We start from the raw sequence: 9553 nt of genomic DNA, 5'->3' as shown, positions 1-9553 counted from the left end.
ATAATAATAATAATAATAATAATAAAATAGTAGTAGTATAGAGGTGGGACCTTGCAAGTCTCAAGTAAGTCTCAAGTCTTTGGCCTCAAGTCCAGGTCAAGTCCCGAGTCAGTGCTCCCAAGTCTAAGTCGAGTCCAAGTGCTCTGCTCTGAACTTCAAGACATTTCAAGTCTTTGAACTGAAGTTTCAAATACAAAAAATATGGTAAAAAACAGGACTGTAACAATATCCAAATTTCATGATATGATATTGATTATGATATTTTCGAGACTGGAAAGGCTGACAGAATTTTAAATATGCTACTTTTTTCATTTTTAAATGCTTCAAAAAGACATTAATGGGAACTGTCAAAATCCAAAGAGTTCAGATTTAAATGTATTTAGTAACAGTTTTTTCATCATGTAGTCTGCACCGAAATAGAGCAAAAGGTCATGGTCTATGTAGTTCTCTCTTTTTAGCTGTTGCTGCAACATAACAGTGCATTTAAGAAAGGGAGTTTGCATTTGAATTTATCCCTATAACCACATTCATCCTGTAAAATTAAACACAGAATGTATAAACTGTAAATTGAAAAGTGTTTCTTTTGTGTTTTTGTTTTTGTTTTGTTTTTTTCACCATCAAGTCATCTCATGTCACAGGGCTCAAAAGTCCAGAATGCATATCTTTATACATTGACTTAAGTCTGACTTTAGTCACGACTTGCAAGTCCCCACCTCTGAGTATTGAATTATGAGTTTTTTCCTCACAGTTAAACAAGAAAATGTAACCGAGTGGATTGAATCCTGTTGCTGTGATTTCACTGTGAATGAGCCTCTTCTTGGACACCTGTCAGCTGCAGGGAACATTCAGGCAGTGTGTCAGGAGCAGTTTACCTACACACACATGCACACACACACACACACACACACTCACACGCACAGACACACACGTCCCCGGAGGCAGTACTATTTAGAGCAGCTTGTTTGAGTGGTGCAATATGTCCCACTGTAGCTGCAGCTAAGTTTCACAGATGGTTTAGCTGTGTGAGAGAGGGCGTAGGCTCATCAGGCAGTAAGCAAAAGCTGTCTGATGTATGTGAGTGTTCCTGGAAAAGCAATTAACAGATTTTAGTCATCGGGTAAAATTCTTATAACATAAGTCTGCTGTCCACTGCATAGTTTCTTTCTCTTTCATTTTGTGAGATGTTTGGATGTCACACTAGAGTACGTGAGGAGTTTAAACCTCCTATATTACATAAAATTGACTCCTGTGAGCTTTAAGCCATGTAAGAATGCTGCTACTCCCTCAAAAATGCACCTGGAGTTGTGCTTTGTCTCATTCACATGTGTTTGAGTAACTCTGGATTATTAGTCTGTCTACATTTCTAAAGCTCGAAATGCTCTGTTCCAACTTGTGATGCCATGTAGAGGTAGTTTTCAAGTTAACAGCAACCTTTTCACCCTTTGTTCTGCAGAGATTGGCAGTTCTAGGGCTGAAAGTATCCAAATGATTCTAGCGACACATATGGAGTTTATAAACACAGTGGGGCACTTCCTGTATTACCACATGACATCACAAGGTGGAGGAAGGAGTGTTTTCAGTTTGAGAGAAGAACTTAGCCTAAATATGCAGGAATTATGTGTTAAACTTGTGAGAATGAAACAAAACACCCTGGCTATGTCTGTGGCACATATCCACTTCATACATATCCAAGATTTCACTACAATCAAAGTTAGTTTTAAACGGAGACATTCAGGGATATGTCCATCAGTTCATGGCTGAATCTGCTCTTACTTTTACAGATTGCTTGTGTTTACTGTTGTTAAAGATCAATTGTAGACACAGCAACAAGAGGACTCACTCTGCGACCAAGACTCCAAAATATTAGACACACAGTGCACACCAGGCTTTAAAGAAGAGAGAGACAACACTCTGTCGATAAAACTTCAGTGACCTCTTCAATGCATATCAGAAAAGTCCACACTTCTAAGTGCAGAGCGACGCAGATTGTAGTCAAGGACATTCCCCACAATGCATTTCAACACAATGTTCTCAAACAGCACGACTCTTGTACCTCTGCACTTCACAGCAAGTGCAGATGAAAGAGGAGGACCTATGCAAATAATTTTTTTGAGCTTTCTATCATAATATTGCTTCCTCATCAAAAACATGTCTGAAGAGGTTTCATATGTCATTCGTGCATGTTGGAGTAATTTAGTGATCTCTAATGGGCTCTGTTCAAGTCTTCCTTGTAGTTAGCAGTACAATTCTGTCCAAAGCTCAGCCCGTAAGTCTACAGCATCCATGCTTCCCCACGATAGATCTCCATCAACTTTGATACAAATTTGTACACTATAACTTCACAAACTGGATAAAAATGAAAGTGAAACTCCTAAACATGATATAATAATTGTTTTAGGCAAATATAGCCCTTTCAAAACAATAAAAGGTATAAGCACTTTTAAAGATGTAAGCAGTTATTACTCCATAGACGTAATATACCCACTCCTATTGTATGACTTTAACAGCAGTTTAGAAACACTAAACATCTACTGGTGCTGGACATCTTACCTTATCACGTTCACAACCCAAGTCATCTGAAGAGTGGACTGTCCCAACTCTCATTCGAACCACTCTGAGCATACAACTCTAAAGGCCGTCAGTGTGAGTATTGGAACAAGGTCTTTGAGGAATTCTGCTCATCTGGTGGATGTCATATTTGATTTTACTTTTTGGAACTCTACAAAGGGACTAGATTTATATTATAGTATGACCCTCATCAGTGCTGTGACCTTACCTCATCTAATCTCCAAAAGCTCCAATACTGACAAAGCATGTCTTATCTTATCTGCTCACAGCCACGGTTGTCTTTTCACTGACCGATACACCCAGAGTCTTTTCAACACAATAGATTCTTAAGGCCGCCACACACTACAGGATGTTTTGGTCTTAAACGATTTTTAAACGAGCAATAAAAAGCACACTCCACAGACACGAGGAGAATCTTAAAAGATTTTAAATCACCAGTCGCAAAAACTGCTGAGGGTTATGGCAGCGGACCACAAGCTAAAGGTTTTGAGTGCACCTCTCGTCTGCTCTTTCCTGTCTACAGTAAAACCACTCGCTTTCAAGTGTTCAAAAGATCAGAGCACTGCACTTCTAGTTTAGATGCAAATCAAAACGATGTTATTATTATTGTGAAATGCGGTGCAATACTTCAGATACATGATTCTAAAGCATAAAAGATAGGCATTAAAGGACACAGGAAGTAGAGTCACTATCACCAATCTACAGCTTTACCTCGATTTGTGTTGCGTGGATGTAAACAGACACACATGAGGAACTAATCTCATCTTTTTACTTTTAAAAAACAATTCAAACTGGAGCCACATTGCTGTTTTGTGGACTTGGGTCATTATTTGCGGAGGACAACTTCTATGGATAATATGAATAAAAATGCTGCGGTTTAACATTACAACTTTACGAGAGGTGAGTAATAAAGTCTCATTATTGTCACTGTTCCCTGAGTTTTTATCTTGTGTCTGTGTTCGTCACTACTCTGCCCATGATGCTCTGTTTTATTGGCTTTTACCATAACGTGCTGATGTTTCGTGGTTATGATCTGACAGGGCAGCTGAGAGTCACACTGACACCACACACGATGAATACGGCGGCTTCAAAATCACGTACGAAGACACGAAGTCGGGTCACGCTTCCCTGAAATCCCAACCAAAACAGGACAAAGTCTCATGTAGTGTGTGGCGGCCTTTAGTTACAAAATGTTCCTCACACTTCCCAGCACAAGCCACTTCAAGCCACTTTACACAATACAGCGTCTTCAGTTTCAGATATGTGATATTCAGACTAGCGGAGATGATTTGGTGAGCAATCAAGAGCCAGCTGCAAGTTAGAGAACACATATTATGAATTCTTGTGGCTTATAAAAACTCTTTTGATTACCTTGGGATAAGTATTTCTTATTTTCTAAGTTAATATAATGTCTTCATTCAAAAAACACACAAAACTATAGTTCTGTTTCCAATTAGATATTTAAGCATTAAGACTCATTTATGCTCTAGACACATACGGATTCGCATAGAGACTATTGTACTTCCTCTCTTTTGTTCTGTCTGTAATTTGGTTTGTTTCTTCAAAACATCTGGAATCTAAGCAATGGAGCTGAACATGAACTAACCACTGGGGATAGTAGTGAATACAGTGCACCAGTAGAAGCTAAACTTCCACTGAAAAAAACTAAACAAAAAAAAAACCAAGCTGCAAAAGAAATAAATACTTCCTTTACCTACTTTTTCTTGACTCTTTTCCAACAGAATGTGTTCTAAAAACTGCTGTGGGCACTTCCATGTTTGTTTATTTGTTGCTCTATTTCATCAGTTTTCATCAAATTCTCAAACTGACTTATAGATTTTTAGGTTGTTGAAGAGAATGCTAGCCAGACAGATGCCACCTGGTGCCTCCACTCAATTCCATTTCTCTCCAGCGACTAGGTGAGGAATTTGAATACACTAGATGGGCTGCAAGAACCCCAGAAGTGTGAGTCAGGGCACCAGCCAGTCAGCGAAGATCCATACATTCTGTATTGGCAACTATTCCCGAGATCGAGGATTTAAAGCCGTAACAAAGAGAATGTTTGGTGAATTTTATCAATGTGATTTGGGAAAAGCTTAATATACCGGTTAGCTCTGTTAGCAGCGCGTTACATACGTCATGACCAAATAGCAGCAGTCGGTTGCATTAAAAAAAGTATCTGCCTACCATCAAGTGAACGAATCCTAATGCTGCGAGGTCAGACATTTTCCACGAAGTGAAACCGGCTGATGAACCAGAATGCAGCCTTTGCTTTAGAAAAGTTTTGGATGTATAAATGCAGTGACAGTTACTTTGCTTGGAATGCATTGATTTGTTTACACACAAAAGCGGAGCATAAAATAGCCTTTAGAGCTCCATCTGCTGTCAGTAAAGAGAATGAACAGTGGGAAAATAAACAAAAGAAGCACTTTTACTGTGTTAATGGAGTCATGCCACAGAGTCCAGTGATGATTTAGGGACTTAAAAACTGCATAAGAGAAGTCCAGATTTTTACCTGTGACGCAACAAACCGGGCAAGATGCAAACAGCATTTTTGAGTACTCAGTTTTCAGTACTACAGTTTCCAAAGTTATTCCTTCCTCACCTTATACAATGAAACATCCTAATCATTCACCAACATGACTTTACAAGCACTTTTCACAACTATCAGAAGCCAAAGCATACTTCTGCATTTCATCATGGTAAAACTGACAACAACAACCATGCTAACCACACACTTCCTGATTCCCATACAATAAAACACTATATTAAATGCAGACAGTGAGCTACTTTGACCTCCAGAGCTGCTTATACAATATATCTGCACTGGGGCAAGACAAATTTTGCTCGAATACATGGAACGAAATCAGGTACAGGCCCTTCAAGGCAAAATAAAACCTATATTATGTCGTAATAGAGTTCATCTTACAGTGTGCGCTATCTTTCTCTTCACCCACAGGGAAATAAATCCACAAATCTTCCCCCCGAACCTTTGTGTAGCCTTTTCAGCCACTCTCAATCAGACTATCTCAAGTGAACAGGAAAAAGAGCACCCCTGGCTGTTTGAATCCACTGCATTATTAAATGAGAGGAGATAGGACCAGGCAAAAACCAGATCAATTTACCTCTCGCACTGTGATCAATGTAGCTATACCAACGCAGAGATGTAAAAAACAACCCAAGGCCACTTTTAATGAACATTTTGTCTACGAGGATTAAGTAGATATGAATGGAGACAAATGGTAGTGCTCTAAACATGAGATGGGCAAAGCAATATGTAGCTACATTAGTTATTAATGAGAGTATGGGTCCAGTCATAGAGGCAATAAAGTGCTGTAGTCATATGATTTTGTTGAGTTTGCAGTAATTGGTAGTCCATGGTTTATGCATTTTAATGGACCTATATTACACAGATTTGTCTCTTGTGAGCTTTAAGCCATGTTATAATGTTGTTACCTCACCAAAAAAACATACCTGGAGCCGTGTTTTTATATCATTCACACGTTTGAGTATTTTATTATTAGTCTGTCTACATTTCCAAATCTCAAAATGCTCTGTTCCATGTAATCTGCCTTTGACCTTTTGATCAGAAGAGATTGACAATTCCAGGAAATTATTCATATGATTCTAGAGAAGGCCTAAGGAATTGAAAACCACAGTGGAGCACTTCCTGTGTTACCACAGGTATTACATATGCTAAATTGTCTGTTATGCTTTGTGTTGAAGGATTTGATAGAGCTCCAGATGAAGGAAAAAAATAATAAAAGTACTTCTAGTGATCGAAATCCAACATGCTTGAACGATCAGTGTAAAATGTCCACAGAGATTCATTAGCAAAACAATATTTATTATCTCTTAAGTAAACAGGATCGTAGAATAAACCCAATAAACTCCAGAGTCATTACTGATAGGCTAAATACATAATACAACAATAAAGGATCTGGATGTGTTTGAGTAACCCTTTATTATTAGTCCACTCCTCCAAAGCTCAAAATGTTCCACCTTGTGATGTCATGACCTTTTACCTTTAGTTTAGTACAGATTGCTTATTCCATGGCTGAAATCATCCAAATGACATCACAAGGTGGAACAGTGTTTTAGTTTGAGAGAAGAATTCAGCCTAAATATGCAGGGTTTGTGTGTTAATGTGTGAATGAAACAAAACACAACTCCAGGTATGTTTTTCATGAGGAAATGACATTATAACATAGATCAGAAAATAGCAAAATATGTGCCTTTGAATGTCAGTAAAAATGCACAACTTACAGGATTTCATGATTGTACGTTATACTTAAGTGAGTTCTTCCAAATCTCACATTTTCAGTATACAGTGGGGAATAAAGCACACAATTCATTAGTATTTACACCACACAAAACACCCCTTTAAGAATAATTTTAGCATTCTTTCGTTTTCTCCATTTGGCAAATACCCCGGCGCCTATAAACCACCAGCATCTCCCATTTCTATTATAAAACGAAATTAAAACCATTATATTATAGCACACTCTTAGGACAATTCACCCAAAGTAAATGAAATCAATTTTTTCCTACAATGCAAGTGAACTTTCTGAACTATCAGTGTTTCCAATTCACTGCCGGGCCATAACACGAGGACTAAAGACGGCGTCCTCTCATCCACGCCTCTCCCAGGAATGACTTTCATGCTTGGCTGCAGTCCAATTTTATCTCCACGAGTTGCTAGGCGACAGGGATATCCTTATTGCCTGTGTATTCTGCGAAGCAATGGCACCAATAAATGAATTTTCCAGATCCGTAACTTATTATCCGCTCTCCATATTGTAATGGCATGGGTCAGTGGCGGAGAGAGATACCCGGCAAAATAATGTCTTGATTCAGAACAGCAAATGGAAGTGTGCTTATTACGATATTAATGGCATATTTTTCTGATGCTCTGTGGTCATATCCAAATTGTAAATTGTATTATAGTGAGGGATTCTAGTTGACATCATTATATTACTATAGATATTCTGATCTGAGCTATTCTGTGCAAGATTTGTGTTACATTTGTATAAAAATATGTCTTGGGTCCCTCTTTGGACTACCACACAAGTGTTTATTACTGCTTGTCAATCCTCCTGGTTTATTACATAAGACAAAGTCTTTATGGTGTCACTAGATTAGGCACAGTGGAGTATCTTAAGGACAGAATAGGTGGAAAGATGGCTTTTTATTGTTATGGTATGATCCACTAAGGATTATAGAACCAGCAGCACAGCCATTACCAGTGCAATAGCAAGCTTAGTAGATTTCACAATAGCAGTAATACTAAACATGGTAGTAGTGAGTACTGTATCTCAACTGTATTTCTTCTCTATTCTCTCTCTGTCACACAAACCTGTAGAGATGAGCCTAATTCTGATTGTTTCAATGGGAATGCTGTTCCTTGGCTATAATCTCCCACAGTAGGGCATAAAACATGTCTATTTCCATTGTGTATATTTGGAAGTATGGTTTTAAATGTCTATTTTTGTGGAACTGTGAACTCCAAAAACTTACATACTTTACTTTTAAAGTTGAACTATGTAACTTCTCCTGTGGAGTGGAGGGTCCACTATCTGCTTGTCTCCATGGAGATAATATTGCTTTGCCTGGAGTTTTCCACTGTGTGACATTATATCTCTGTCTCCATGCAGATAAGCAGGTAATCCTCCAGACCAAGTTCCAGGTCACATGTGTGGAGATGTTTGATGCTGTGGAAGATTCCAGACAAAGCAATGCCATCTCCTTGGAAACAAACAGGCACCTGGACTCTCTCCAGAAATGTTACACAATGCACCTTTAATTATATTGTTGTATTGGTCTTCTACCTTCAGCAGTTTAGGTAAAATAAAGGTTTTAGATTGCATTTGAGTTAACTCTAGTAATGACTTTGAACTCACTGAACTAAGAACTACTAAGAAGTACTAAGAACTTGTCTAGTGCATTCCTTTGTGGCAACTAGAACAATACTGTGTCAAAGTGTATACCAAATAAAGTATAGGTTGTGTTAATAGCACCAACATATGAATTAAATGTAGCCATTTGTGCCATGTTTAAAATAGCCTAACCTCCAGCCTATAGTTCCCCGTGTTATCCTGACTGGCTCTTACCATATGGGCCTCAGCATGTGCCCTCCATATCGTGAGACTTAATGATAGCCTTAAGTCACATTTACAGCTTGGGTCTAATGTTTCTGTGGAACATTAGCCCTGGTCTTATCTGGAGCTGGAGGGACCCCACTGATACCTACGTGAGCTTTAATTAAAATATGGAGAGGGCTCTCATCTGCTGCTTTACATGGCCCTGTATGGGGCAGTGATATAGTCTGGTTCTATCACAGAGCTCTATGTATCACAAAAGACTATAATAGAAGAAATTTGATCACTGGTACATTGATTTTATAACAACTACACATTATATGATCTTAATAGAGCAAATAGTTTATTAAAGGGCACATATTTCCTAGTTATGTTGTTTTGTCATCAAAAACAGACCTGGAGTTGTGTTTTGTTTCATTCACACATGTTTAACACACAACCTCTGTGTATTTAGGCTGAGATCTTCTCTCAAACTTAAAACTGTTCCACCTAGTGATGTCATGTGGTAATACAGGAAGTGATCTGCTGTGTTTAAACTCCACGCACCTTCACTAAAATTAATGAACTAAAGGTAAAAGGATCTGTTAACTTGAAAACTACTGCTTCATGACATCACAAGGTGGAACAGAACATTTTGAGCTTTGGAAATGTCGACATTTATAATTATCGATTACTTAAACATGTGTTAATGAAACAAAACGCAACTCCAGGTATGTTTTTGATGAGGTAACAACATTCTAACATGACTTAAAGCTCACCAGACTTAATTTTGCATGTTTGTAGTGTATGTTAGAATGTTAAAAGCATACTCTGGAACATTCTCTATGGAGATCCATATGTTTTATGCCATACTGTAGAAGATTACGGAATTAAGGAACATTTCCATG

This window comes from Boleophthalmus pectinirostris, unplaced genomic scaffold, assembly GCF_026225935.1.
Source record: "Boleophthalmus pectinirostris isolate CB_2022bp ecotype Guang Dong unplaced genomic scaffold, ASM2622593v1 HiC_scaffold_23, whole genome shotgun sequence".
Taxonomy (NCBI): Eukaryota; Metazoa; Chordata; class Actinopteri; order Gobiiformes; family Gobiidae; genus Boleophthalmus; species Boleophthalmus pectinirostris.
The sequence above is the reverse complement of the archived record's forward strand: the minus strand, read 5'-3'. Positions refer to the sequence as shown.